Source organism: Pteropus medius, unplaced genomic scaffold, assembly GCF_902729225.1.
Source record: "Pteropus medius unplaced genomic scaffold, Ma_sr-lr_union100, whole genome shotgun sequence".
NCBI classification, from domain to species: domain Eukaryota; kingdom Metazoa; phylum Chordata; class Mammalia; order Chiroptera; family Pteropodidae; genus Pteropus; species Pteropus medius.
In genome coordinates this window covers 4,590,654-4,605,824 of record NW_024354875.1, presented here as the reverse complement: position 1 = coordinate 4,605,824, position 15,171 = coordinate 4,590,654, and positions in this window count along the sequence as shown.

Genomic DNA, 15,171 nt, shown 5'->3' with positions numbered 1-15,171 from the left:
AAGGATTTGGGCCATCAAAAATACGAATGTACACTGAGAAAAATGGTTAAAACAAGAGTTGGCCTTTGAATTCCTAACCTCTACTTCCCATTTTAATTTGTAAGGGCTTATTGGGAGAAGCAAAAGTAAACAACTATAGACATGATCAAGACTAGCTTGTAATTTATCTGTATTCTGTACATGAGATTAACAAACAAATCAGCGTTTGGGCACCAAATCAACTGGTTAATGAGTCAGTAGGTTATCGACGATGTCTGCCATTTTGTCAGCTGCTAACTCAGTCAGCCCACCACACGAATTACTGATCTAGTGCTTTCAGTGGTACTAATGAGGCTCTGTGGAATCACTAATTGTGCTTACTAAGCAATGCCTCATTTAAGTCAAAAATGGGAAAAAATTAGAGGTCAGAAAATTGTTGCATATACATACTCTTTGACTCCAAACGTTTACGCGTACATTTATTTCTCTCCCCCTTGCCTACTTTTTCACTCCTTTTCATTTTTCTTTTTTTTTTTTTTTTCCTGCATTTATGGTGAGACATCAATCGTCTCGTGGGTACTATTAAAAAAAACCATAGAACTCGTTCACTCTCAGCTCATGTTATTTAGGATTAAGGATACCCTTTTCTCTAGTTTCACCACACTTCCTGGGAATTACTTAAGACGTAATGATCCACTGAGTTCACCATTGTGTAGAATTCACTCAATTGAGTTTCCTCTGAATCAAAGGCAAAATTGACTCCAGTTGTGGACCCGGGGTGTTCCTGACACAAAACCAACAGGAAGCCCAGTGAAGTAATGGAGAAGAGGCAGTGGATAAGGAAGAAGATTAAATGCCAAGAAATAAAGCCCTTTTCATGGAAAGAGAAGCCGAGCAACCACAAACCGATAAGGAAGGCCCTGGGGCTGCCTTCCCAAAGAGAGGCCAACGAGGAAAACTAATTCTGAATGGAGAAGAAGCAGCTGCCTGCCAGGCAACAGAGAGGCCACAGGGAGACGCAGTGTGGGGTGGTCCAGGCAGGGAAGGCCTGAGTCAGAACTCTAGCGCTCAGGCCTGGATTCCCTGCCACCAGCCAGTGCCATTCATCTGGTCTCTCTGAGTCTTGGCTGCCTCATCTGTACAAAAGATATGACAAAAATTTACTCCAGAGGATTGTTCTCAGACTTGAATGAAATCAGGCTGTGAGAGCCTTTGAAAAGTGGAAAGTGGTTTAGAAATATTGTTAGCTTTTATTATTATTATTATTATTATTATTATTATTATTATTATTTGCTGAACTTGTGGCCCAAACTTATGACCTTTGCCTGCAAACACTGGATAAGTCTTTCCATTCACGTGGCACAAGTTAGAGGGTTTCAAGGATAATTTCAGAAGAGGAGCTTTTATCCCTGATTAATAGGAAAAAATAATCATATCTCCAGCCTTCCTGGATAGAGTGCTGACACTCAGCATGTTTCATGGAATGAAAAGTTTATTTTCTGGTGTTTCTCATTCCCTTTCTCTGTATTCTGCCCCAGGCAGCCTCTTTTGGGAAAATGTCTCCCTCTTACCTCCTTCTTTGTTCCACTTGTTCTCCAGGACTCAAAACCTGATCCCAGAAAAAAAAACATGAATAAACTCATTGTCTTAGTTACATTAGCTTTTTAAAATCTAAGGTTTTGAACACAGAATGTAGGAATCCCTTATCTGGAAGTCTTGATAAGGGTGGGATGATGAAGTGACTGGACGATGTCATGAAACACTCATGTTCTTTCTATCTCTCTGCTCTGCTAAACACAACGTCAGCTTCATCCTTAGGCTGTTTTCTCTGTGGTTATAGGCTGGCTGCATGTGCCAATCACCAGGCCCTAAGCTTCTTCATTCATATCCATGGAAGAGCATGTGAATGGAGACAGGGGCAGAGGAAGAGAAAGTTGCTTTCCCCAGACATCGAGTCAAAGCCTTCTCCTCTGTCTGATAGGACCAACATGTGTCATTTGCCCCTGAACTGCCACATGTGGTGCTCTGAGTTCCTGAACCTCTTACTCATAGAAGGAGATCACCATAACTGACTGAGACTAATCGGGGTCTCCCCTCCCTAGAGCTGAATCAATCCCTCAATCCCCATGGTCACCACACACAGCGCGGAGTAGTGGAATGGATATCGTAGAGTCATCCACAACGACCAGCACACCCCAAAGGAAATCATTATTGATGAGGCTTCTTGTAACCCTTCTCCCAGAGATAGTGGCATTTTATCAAAGGAGGAAAGCAGACGAGGGAATGAATCTCTGAAATTTTAGATTTCAGAGACCAGATTAGAAAAGGCTCCCTCGATGACTCTAATGTCACATCCTAGAAAGGGGAGGCAAGGAGGCTTCTCAAGGTCAATGTGAGGGGAAGTAGGGTCCAAGAGTGTGGGTCAGAGCAGTGGGTGCATTTGCCTAAACATTCACAGCCAGAAGAAAGGATGACCATTTGGGGGTGGGGACAGGGGAACTTAGAGGTCAAGGCTGAGAAATGGCAAAATAAAAACAAGATGAAAGTGTGTGTTAATCAAACACAGAGGCTGGGGATTAGCAGTCAGGTCAGAAAAGTTGGGAATTAAATCAGAAAGAGCTGGGCATGGGGGTCTTTGGGACAAACCCAGCAATAGCAACACATTCTCAGAAGAGCCACAAAGATGAGACTTGTCCAATTCTACGGTAGTGTTTATAACTGCCAAACAAGAAAGAAGGATTTCTCTTTCACTTTAACGGTTCAGCATGCTTTTATTGTTCTTTTTTTTTATATATATATCACTTTGATATATAACTCAATAAACTGAATGAATGATCTCGTGGAGAAGATGCCCTCTATAAACACACAATGTTGAAATGAAGCAGAAGTCATGTGGAAATTACATAAAATGGCTTTTGGAAGTCTCTAATAACACTTATCAATATATGCTGTTGAATTAGCAAAGTTATCTTCCAACTGTATCTTCCCCCTCGGTAGTAAAGCCCCTGATTTGGTGGGACTTGTAAGTAGTAATTAAAGTTTGGCCTTCTGATCAAGGTAAGTCTGCTTTGGATGTTGCCTAAACCAACAGGTAATCCTCTGTATTAATTACAACTCTTTGTACTGCAAATGATGGAAGCTCAACTCAAACTAGCTCTTGCAAGAAAGGTAATCCCAGATTTCTGGAAGATCTAAAATCATCACTGATTTCAGGCACAGCTGGTGTCAGGACCTAAAGCATTTCTTCAAGACTTGTATCTTCATTCTTCATTTCTTTTGACCAACTTTGGCTTTCTTCTTCAACCTGTGTCTCTCCAAGGTGTCCCCCAGTTGGCTGCCAACTGCATCCTCTCAACCAAGCAACTCTAGCCTAAATCGGTGTAATTCCAACTGAAAAATTTTACAGGAGGCCGTCAGCAATTGGCTCAAATTGGGCCTTGTGGCAATCTCTGAACCAATCACTGTAGCCATGACAAAGGGGTAGTCTGAGTCATGTGCCTGACTCCTGTGGTCAGGAGAGGGCTGGCCGCAGTGACCTCCAGCCACCACCAAGTCACGTGGAACGGGCAGTGTTAGCAGCAAATGGAAAACAAAGGGCTGTTATCAAAAGGACACTGGGAAAGTGTGCAGGGCAGTGAGAGGCCAAGTTACCACAGTCTCACCCACTGTCTGGGTCTTAATCTTTACTCTGACTTCCTGAAAGGTAATTTAAACGTGTTCAGTCACCCACCTTGAATGTAAAATCATGGCAATCCCCATCTACGCAAATCAGAGTGCTATTTTAAAATCACCTAATAAATTATTTAGGAGTTCAGCTAATTTAACATAACAAAATGTTTAATAATAAACATCATAAAGCAGACCAAGAATACTATTAGTGTGATGAAAATGTTTACCGACCTCAAGCGAGGTTTAGCCTGATTAGCTGGTGATCACGCTGGGCTGGAACACAGTGTCCCCACCTGAGAAACAGACGCAACACATGTTTGATCAGAGTGCTTGATAATCCTGGCTGGGTCCTCCTTTTAGATGCATAAGTCTTCAAAGGAGGATATGTTTTTACCAAATGTGTTTGTATGTGCTTTGAAATATCACCAGATCATTCCATATACGCCAAGATGTGTTCCAGCGTGCCTGTCTTTCAAGTAATTCTCCATTAGAATTCTCTTTCAGCATTCTAACAAGTGAGTGAAGCTGATGAGGCATAACGATATTGGTTTTATTGACAGATTGTACTGCTATCTGTTATCCAGCTGTGGGTTCCGTTCATAGTTTATCACAGGGCAATTAGAGACATTGCTCCTTTGACACACAGCTAGATTGTTTATTTGAAAGTCATTTTGCTAATTAGAAATTCCTACGTTAATATGCATAGCTCTTTGTAAGTATCCTCATCCAAACACTTCACATTAGTTAGTACCTCTGAGAAACTTTCCCAATCAAAAATATCTTTGGACACAAAGATCTAAAAAATACTTCATGTATGATATATTCACCAGGTAACATATAGCAGATGCATTACTCTCGTTAAAAAACAAAAACTGCTTACTTGTATGCAACAGTGGATCACACATATTAAAATATATACAAATGGTTGCAAAATAAACAAAAAGCAAACCAAAAAAAATGCTTACTTTAAGAGTGAAAAAATGAGGCCCCTAGAACTATAAAATTCGAAGTGGCTTACATTTATATTATTTATTATACTTATAATAAAATAAGCACAGGCTTATTATTATCATTATTATTGGTAAATAAATATTACAATATAATTCTCCCTGTATAAACTGGCCACAAGCCCAAAAGAAAGCAAGAAGCAAATGGCAAGCTATCTGTGGGGCTGCAATGAGCAGCTTTCTCTGTAATTGTCCGTGCCCCCAGGGACGCCTGACCTTGCTTATCTGAGCATGAGCTCGCTGCTGAGTTCAGTCTGGACCTCTCTGTATCTACACATGCTGGCTGGTAAATTAAGCAGGCCTCTCCACGCAGGTGGCCTAGCTTGCATATGCACCGCCTGTGTAGCCCAGTGATAAATACTTGGTGTTATCGTGAGTCTTACACACCAAAGTCCATTGAGACATGGAAGAATCAATGGGTCATAAGTCACAGGGGAAAATAGGCACATATACCCTGGGCCCTTTTATTTCAGTTTGTTTCTGTGACCCTTCTGTTGTCTACTAGTGTATATAGGCATTGAGGTGGAAGAATAGTGATTAAAATTCCTTATAGGGAGGAGGGAAGTTTACAATGGAACAAATACATCTAGTTCTTGTTCCATATGTATTTGCGTTCGTGTACATGGTCTCATGGTGGAAAGAGTAGCAAACGACCTTACTGAAAGTTTCCTTCGTAAATAGAAAGATCTAGATTTTGAGTGTTGCTTAGGGACTGTGTCTCTTTGATAGTAGGGACTGGGTTCTGCTTATCGTTCTCTCTCCAGTGCCTAGAACATGCCTGGCACATAAATATTTGCCCTATGAATGATCAAACAGTAGTTCTCAGAAGTATTTGATTCGTAACAGGGGCTCAACTAGTGTTTATCTCCATCAATCCTCTTCCTCCTGCTGTTCCAGTCTTTTGAAGAAGGGAGTTCTGATCTGAGTATCCACAGAGAAAGAAGCTGTGTGCAGCCTTGATGTGCCCCGGGAGCCACCAGGTTGTAGAATCTGCCTCATGAGGCTTTGAGAAGGAAGTGGCATTTGAGCCGGATTGTACATCTCAGCAGTGAACAATGGAAGGGAAGGATATTTCAGGAAGGACGAGTGTATTAAAAACGCGGAGGTGAAAACTTGCATGGGACGACATGTTGGAGAAGAGGCTAAAGAATAGAGCCAAATCCTAGAGGTTCTGAAAAGCCAAAATAATTATTCCTTTGTGGTCTGCTCCCCCAAGTTAGCTCAGGTGTCAGATTGGCTATGTGCATGAGATGACTTACAGAGTGCCAGGAAGAAACAATATAACTCAATCCCTGGGTTCAATCTGTTTCTTCCTGCCAGGCACAGAGACTTCGCACCTCAGGAGGCTGTCCTAAAATGGGCATGGGGCCATGTGGGCATGAGGCCGGTGGGCAAGAGGCCATGTGCCTGCTGATAATCCTTTTAGGGGCCTCTGCTCAGTCACTCCTCACTCTGCTTCTGCTAAGAGAACTAGACATCAAATCTTAACATGTCCAAGTCATAGATAATTAGACTCAAAAGGATACAGCATAGAGGTTCAAGAAATATCTTGGATGCCTTGATGTTTCAAAGTAAACAGAGGCCTTGAATTCTTTATTTTTTTTAAATGACCGCTTGGGAAAATTGAAGTCCAAACCATAAGCAAAGGACCTTACACAGTCTCAATATCCAACACATATCATCAAATACTCAAATAATAGACTCTTAAAAACCTTTCCCTGAATAACTATAAGGGCACCAAACAGCCAGAATGGGTGTCAGCCTCAGCTCTACAGCAAGATCCTGGGAACCCCTTTGGTTGGAGAGCTCTAGAGAATGCTGGGGGGGTCCTTTGGGGACCGGGAGGCAGTGGTTATTTAATAACCACTGTGGAAGTATCTGCTTAAATACATGAAATGACTGATATTTAATCATTCAGAGGCCTACGAAACTGTCAGTTTCATAGAGTTCAGCCTTATACCTCACTGTCTTCATTTCGGGTACAGCCATTTCAGTGTATATACAGAGATGACATCGTCACTGTAGTAGACAATGTGTGACATTCTGGTTGTGTCTACCCAGCACGAGCAGATATGATCTGGCAAGTATCTGGTTAACTTAATCCATGAAGTAACCAGATATGTTATGAGGCTGATACGCTACCAATCATGCCGAGGCACCTTCAACCAAATATCTTAGATCCCTAATAGAAGCTGCTGGAGTTGGGGGCTCAATCAATAGCATATCTTTCCCCATGTCCCATGCAGAATCAATTTATTGATCACGTACCCTATTTCCATTATCTTTCTAAGACCTTTATGTGAATTAACGCCTTAGATTCTTATATAACCCTATGGGGTGGAGTCTATTATCATCCCCATTTTACAAATGCAGAAAGAGAGACCAAGAAATAAATCACTTTTCCAGAGCCCCAGGTAGGTAGTAGCAGAGGCTGGCTTGGCACCTAAGCTGCCTGTCTCCAGAATGTACGTACTTCAGACACGGACCAGGCCAGCCTCTGGGTGTCCAGAGGAGGCCAACTACAGCAAGCATTGGTGGCTTTATTACCAATAAAAGCTGGACTGGAGCACTGAGTTCCACTACAGAGGACAGTGACCCCCAAAAGAGGACAGATTTGCCCACTTAGTATCTGGCACAATTCAGACTCCAGGTCTTCTTTCCAGGGCAGGCCACTCTGGAGACAGAGTAGCAGGAATGTATGCTCTGTGCAGACAGACACAGAGAAGAAAGAGGCTTGCAAGAGGCTGAGCTGAGCAGAGTGGGCTGAGCAGGCTGTGCTTCTTTTCCCAAAGTCATCAGGGACATAAGCCTCCCTCTGCTCCCGTGGAAAGTAAGGAAAACATGGCAAGGGCTTCTTAACGAGATGAACCCAGAGGTAATTCATGGGGACTATGAAATCGGAGAGAGGGAAATATTACTACTTTATTATCATTGACCTGTACCTGACCTACTAACCTCGAGGTGAAACTTAGCATTTCCTTCAGCTCTGAAAGGAGACAATAAGCCAGAATAATATGAGCAGCACGTGTGACTCTCAGTGATGGCCGACTCAGAGGTGTCCACTGCACGGTACAGTGTGGGGAGACCCAGAAGCTCGCTGCATGCATCAGGCCTACAAAATCAGAGAAGTTCATACCTGCTGCCAGGTTGCACTATATAGTACACTGAGAGACACACGTATTCTATCACAAACTTAAATTATTTTTCATATTTTGATAATGGCTGTTCGATATAATTAATTTTTTCTATAATATGATGCATACAGTTAAAAACATTATTCTGAGAAGAGAGTCACAGGTCCAGAAAGACCCTCCAAAATACAAGAATTTCTACTCTAATTAAAGTCCCTCTATGTAGAAACAAGAGGCCATAGAAATGGAGCCTCGCACATACCTGACCGCCCCCTCCACCCCTGCCCCAGAGGTCTATAGATAATCAATAATCTCGGTTCTCTAGGCTCAATGTACCCTCCCTCCCCTTCATGAATCCGGTCACATCTTTCCATCAGAGCCTTCAAAAATGAAGCCTGCCCAGTGGAAATCTCATTCGCGACTGGTGGGTGGAGATTTTTGTCTTTCCAAATTGCCTTCTGTTGATCGCCAATAGCTTCAACCATGCAAAGGTGTTAAACGTGTATTTTTATTTTGGTTTATATATGTATGCCCTGCCTTGCTCCCAAAACAGTTTAGGGATTATTAAAATGCATGCCTCTTAGATCATCACACGACAATATTTCTAATTATAGGGACTGGCAATCCCGCACCCACAGCTGCCCACACGCCTTGCCCTGGGCTTTCTGTTCAGTCTCTACTTTCAGTACCAGGCACATGTGCAAGTCCCTCCCGGAGAAACAGCTAAGAAACTGCAGACGCCAGCAATGAGAGCTGCTTCATCTCTAATGGATAAAAAATAGACTAGAAATTCTTGCCCCGGATACCACTTTCATATTCGAATTGTTCGGAGGGTGTGTCTCACTTGCGGATGGTTATAGAAGTCTTATTGGAATCAGTCTCGACTGTACTCTGAGTGTCCACGACAGATAGAGTGTAGCCTGTCTTCCCGTCACCATACTTTCCCATTGTCCAACCAAGAAATGGAAATTAAGAGAAAAAATAAACCTCGTCATTTAATGCTGATCTCGTCTGAAAGTCTTCACCTGCGTTTTTTGGTCTTCTTCTACCCTCTTTTTGAGGGGATTTTTTTTTAAAAAGTATTATTGTTTGGAAAGCAATAGGCCAAATATTTGCTCCTAAGTTTCAAGTCTTCGTCCCTTTTTAAATTATATAATGACATCAAATTGGCTATGTTTTTTTTATATAGCTATTTTAAAAGCCTTTAGAATTTGGTTCTCTTCTTTCCAAAACTCTGCTTTGAAAAAACAAACAATATGTAAATGGATTTCCCCACCTATTTTGCCAAATATGAGCAATGAATACCTGAGCATGAGCAAGTGGACTGTTCTGGACTGTTCTAGCACATCGCGGAACACACCCGGGCTCAAACAGCCTTGTGTGGCACACCCTAAGGAGAACTGTCTGGCCGGCCTCCTCCGAGGGTCTGAATCTTCTAAGAGTTTAAACAATTGATTCTATCTGGTCCAGATATGTACATAAAAAAATCTTAACAGATTCTTTATAAAAACTTGAGACTCTGTGGAGTCCACTGATAGTGATGAAACCCACAGTATGAAATATAGAGATTAGTAATTAAAACGCGCGCGCACACACACACACCCCAGCAGAACCACGGCACTACCACACCCAGAAAACAAAGTATAAATACTGTTCCGTAAAGTTCTGGTATTCACTTCTAAACCTTTCTTACTAAGGAACTGGTGGAAATTCTTAGCCACAGAGGGCTAAGGGTTCGTCCCCTGTCCTCGCCTGTCCGCATCCTCACCTGCTGCCACAGTCCCAATGCTGTCACCTGAAGACCCATTTCCGGGGAGTCTAGGGCTGTTTCTTTGTCAACAGCCATTTCAGATCAGCTGCAAATTGTTTCTGGTCTGCAACTGCTTTAAGTGGCAATTTTAGAGGTATATTCTGTACCAACCATAGCTCTACTATTACTGCTTTCCTTTGAGGCCCTCTGAAATGCTAGTACCTGTTTGACACGGGCCTGGTGGTTGTGCTGGCAAGGAAATCCGGCTCTGCCTCGATGCCACACCTTGAGTGACCTCAGCTATTGAGACCCTGGCCAACCTCTTCCAAGGATTGCAGCATTTGGGAGGTTCTTTAAAGCAATTGACTTTAATTTACAGATTGGACCCAAACTGAAAGGGGTTTCTCAGACATGTAGAATTCATGGACCTCTGGACAGTCCCTGGACAGTGGCACTCTACATGCTCCCTGGGGCCCATGCTTAATGCTTTAGAGTTTATCCATAGGGTCAGGACACCATATGTATTAGGCACAAGGTGTATTGGAAATAATTCATTTCTCAAACCAGAAAATAACTGACTTCTTTAACAAGGCAGAGCCGATTCTTGATTGTCCCCGTAACAGTGACACAGCACTCACCCTTCTGTGAGAGAGAGTACCATGGACACCTGTACAAAGAATGAAACATAGCCTAAGGCCTAAATTATCTATACCATGGGCTCTTAATTCTTATGGGGATAAATCTGTTGTTGATAGCCCCTCCCTTCAACCCCCCCCCATTTTGGTGTTTCTATAAAATCTGAATACATCAAGGAACTGTGTAGCACATGGACATAATCACAGCAGTAGAGCGAGAAAAGAAGAGAGGAGAAGGTTGAAAATGCCTGAGCTACTATTGACTAGTTTCACAATCAACCTGTGCAATGTAAACCTAGAAGTAGCCATTCTCAGTATGACCACAGGAAATTGCCAATATTCGACCCTATCTGACCCACAAAAGTGGCAATTTCATATAATTTGACTTAATATTATTCACATTGCATTAAAATAACCTGGGAAACAGACCAACAAAAATCACCCAATCCGACCCAAGAGGTCTCCAGCCAGGGAAGAAAGCTGTCCACAAGGCTTTTATTTTGTTTTCTTTTGTTTCATTCCATATTTAACCAACCAAAAAGACTTCGACAATACACAGTGCTATAAATGCTTCTTTGTTTTTATCCATGTTTGGGTATTTACATCTGAGACTAGCAATGGAATTTCTTCCTCAGCTCTGGATCTTTCATTGCTGGGAAGAAAAAAAAGTGCATCAATGGAATTTAAGAATGGTTGGTCTGAGTCCTCTAGAAGTAAGAAGTGATTATTTTTAAGTTTCTGAGGAAGCATCTAACAGAGTAATAAATTATCCTTTTATTCGAACTTCTCTTACTGAGTTTCCCCACCACTAACAGGGTACTGTGTTGTATCTGCCACTATAATTTGACTCAAAAATACAAATAAAAGTGAGATAATGTGTGTGAAGGATTTATAAGAATGACTCCATTCTTGGAAAAAAAAAATGTTTTTAATTCTCGAGTTATTCCGATTGTTGCTGCAGGGAGGGCATTCACCAAATACATTATAAATAAGCATTACCATGTTCAAAATCTTTCAGTATGGGAAGTTTTATTTCCTTAATGTGTTTACTTATATTTTTGTAAGCAGGTCATCCTCCATGGCTGAGATCATAACAATTACTATTTCAAAACAAAGATATGGCCATAAGTAGTTTAAACATTGACAGCCTCGCTCTTTCTCTCTGTAGTATCAGAGTGCCATACACGAAAAATGCTCAGTTCTTGCTTTTTAATTAAAAATCCTCAATCTGCACATTGTGGAAATGCCTTAAACGCTTTATCAAGGTGAAGGCCAATAAGAAATCTCTTCCTTTTCTTCTAAGGACACGAATCGCATCCTGAGACCCCCTATGCTCACAATCTCATCTAAATCCTCATCTAAATTTATTTACTTCCCAAATGCCCCACCTCCAAATGCAACCATATTGGAAGGATTGAGGGTTTCAGCTTCAAGGTACCAATTTGGAGGGGATAGGAGGACGCAGTTCAGTCCGAAGCACTAGTTAACAACAACGACAAAAATTTTAAGCTGTAACTCATCTTAGAAAGCAGCTTTCCAGATATCTGAATTTAACAAATAATAATAAAATACAGAGATGGACATTTCAAAACTAATGTCTCAGCATTCTGGACGTGTCTCGCATCCTCAGTAAACCACAGCTAAGCACCAAGAGCTATACATTATCCGTTCCTTTGAGGATTTATAGTTCCTTTCTTTCTACTCACTCTCCCCAGTCTTTCTTGTTTTTCCCCCAATGATTTGGTTTAGTGTGCTGAAAATAGCCTGTGAGCAATGTTTTTCCTTTCAGCTTCGTTGTTACCCACTAATTTCTAATTGTCTTTGAGACAGAAAATCTCACGTGAATGCAGTAAGCATCTCTGATTGTGGCTCACATGTGGATTAATGCAAACCCTGAGTCTCGGGCCACAGTCCTTCAAACCCCTTCAGCACCATCATTCGACCCTCCTTACTCATACAGCCTTTTGGAATTTATTTCTGCCCATGAGGAATCAGGGTATTAAAGGCTCTGAGTTGCTATAGTTAGAGAGACTCTATTTTTAGCCACAAACTGTTTCCCTGAGACACATACAGCCGCTCATTAACACTGGAAGTCTTTTTCACAAAGCTTGTGTTTTCTCCTTCCTTTTCAATGCCCAATAGGCCTATGAGGGAAAATACAAACACCAGTTATATTTAGTTTCCTATTCAGCCATGTCAAGCCCTGAATCAAAAGGAAGTTATAAATACAGTACAAGGAAAATGTTCTCATTTTCTTTAAGTAGCATGTTAGTGCAAAGGGTAGAGAGGAGCTTGTACTAAAATGAGAAATTAAGCAAATTAAAATTTGACTTTTTGTAAGTGTTCTCCAATGTGTGGGGTTGGTGTTGACAATATGTGGCATCTAAAACTGGCTGAGACATAGCATGCACTCATTCAATATTTGTGGGATGTGGAGGGATTAACAATGTGTACTAGATATTTGGAAAAAGGTTGATCACTTTAATGACTATATCATTTTGCATAATTTACCTCTTGAGATTAGAGAGAACATTCTCTAAAGCAAACTCCCTGAAAAGGTGAGTATAGCAAAATCTAATACATTCCCAGCAATGGGTCCAACGCTCAGGTTTGCAAGTTGCCTCAATTTCTTCCTTCTTCCTCTATGGTAATGAACTTTCATTAACACAGACACAAAAAGAGGCATCCTGTGTTAGGAAGTGCTGGCTTCTTAGAATTCAAATCCCATCACCAGCCAGTTGCCCAGTCAACATTTCCATTTCCCTCCACACCAGCTCATAACTCATTTCCTAAGTTCTCTTGAGGATCTGGTAACAAGCACCAGGAACCCATCCAACACCTCTTTTCATCCTTCTCAAAGTACTCATACACATCACGACCATCAGGTCCTCCATTTCCCACCAGTGTAGTTTAGAGTACATTGTAATAGAAGGGGCAGAGGCTTTGGCACTCAACGGGCTTGTGTTTAAATCCAGAATCATCTATTTTTACCTGGATGGGGTGAGAGGGTAACTTGAATAAGTTGTTTCATCTCTAAACTTTGGTTTCCCCATTAGAGGCATGGGGGAATGACCTATGTCAGAGGGTTGTCGTGAGAATTACATGAAATAATTCATGTTAACAGTCTAGTTCAGTTCCTGGTACTGAATGGAAATATTCTATGAGTGGGGATAATTATTATACCAGTCTGCAAATTTCACCTCCAGCAATCATTCTAAACCTTGACTATTTCCCTTTTTCTTTCTTTCAGTGTCTGTCCATTATATGAGTCTCCTGTTCCCTCTGATTTTTTTTCTTTCTCTCCTGTTATTTATTCCACTCACAAGTCAAAACAAGGCTACTCAGTGATTCTAAGAACAGCACTACTGATACACACAGACAAGAAAAGGGAAGCCATCGACTTTGAAATAAAATATTTGAAGTGAAACATGGGACTAGGGTTAATAAGTACAAACATCCTTAAAAATAAGTCCAGAAAACCCAAAATATCTTCCTCATTCCCCATCTACTTCCACGTGTAATCTGCTTTTCTTTGTGCATTCAGCACTTCAAAACAAACAAAACAAAAAATTAGCTCTTATTCAATTTCTCAAACCTCATACATATTTTTGGAGAGCAAAATTAATTCATATTGCTGATTTTCGATGTGAGGTTTCCATTAACAACAACTTTTGCACAGAAATATTTTCTAAAATTATTTTTGCAACTATACTATACATCAGCTCCGTAATAAGTAAAATAGACCCAAGGTTAGCCTTGAAAAGTAGCAAATTATAAAATACTTCCATAAAGAGCATGTTCCAGATTCCAAATGAGTGAGTTCCCTATCACGTATGAGATGACTTAGTAGCAAGTTGAAACCTGCGTTGTTAGCATTTTCCCACCCCTAACACATCTTCCCCTCTCTGTGTTATTGTTTTGTTTTTCTAAGATGTGGCTTGGAACAGAGTTAGACAGCTCTCCAACACAGATAAAAGGGCGGGAACCCAGCATCCAAAAATGAGTGACAGGAGGAGAGTGGTGTACTTGTTGAGACATTACCACTTTTCATCACAGCAAATGTTTGGCCAAGAAATAATCATCAGTCGTTCTCTAGGAACACCTGCAACCACAGCTTTATTTTTTTTTTCTTTCGCATTGCTTTTCTTTCTTGTTTTTAATCAGGGCCTTATCATATTGCAGGGACATGTCTTATTTTTATGATCAGCATTGCAGCTCGTGAGAAAAATAAATGGGAAATCCCAAACTTTAAAAACATACAGCGGACATTGTCTCCATCGATTTTAAGCTGCACACGAAACAGGTGCTCATGTATCTTCTGCAACCCTTCCACAACTGTGCCGTCCAATATAAAATCCATGAAATACACGTGGCTACTTAAAGTGAATTAAAAATAAATAAAATTAAACTTCGGTTCCTCAGTCTCAGTAGCCACTGAGGCTTGTGGCTACCATATTGCACAGTGCAGACATAGAACATTTCCTTCATTGTAGAAAGTTTTACTGAACAATGCTGCTGCAGAATATGGATTTTTCATGGTAGACAGGACTAGAGACCCGCACTATTTCCAGAGGATGAATTTTGGGGGAGAACTTTTGCTGCTGCCGGACCAGTGTTCAAATAAAGCCTACTCTGTTTCATCACACAGCTCTTCTGCAGATCTCAGTATGCAGCACAAGAAAGTCATCACTTTGCTTCTTCTGACTTGGTAGCTTGTTGCTTTAGAAATTGCTAAAGTCACATGTTCAGATCATACCATGCAAGCGGATGGACCACCTGCTCAGGAAGGGAAGGCAGGTAACAGAAAACAACTTCAGTCTTAGGACTGAGCCAGCCTTTTGCAATGGTCATCTCAGTTCAAGCACAGAAAATATTCTTCTGACCTATCCTCCCCGCCCTTTGTTATTTGGACACTAATTTCAACCTTCTAAAATGCATCTATTAAATTTGGTAGCCCAATAAGCATTTTATTAAATGTGGGTTGAGCTGGCTTTCACTTA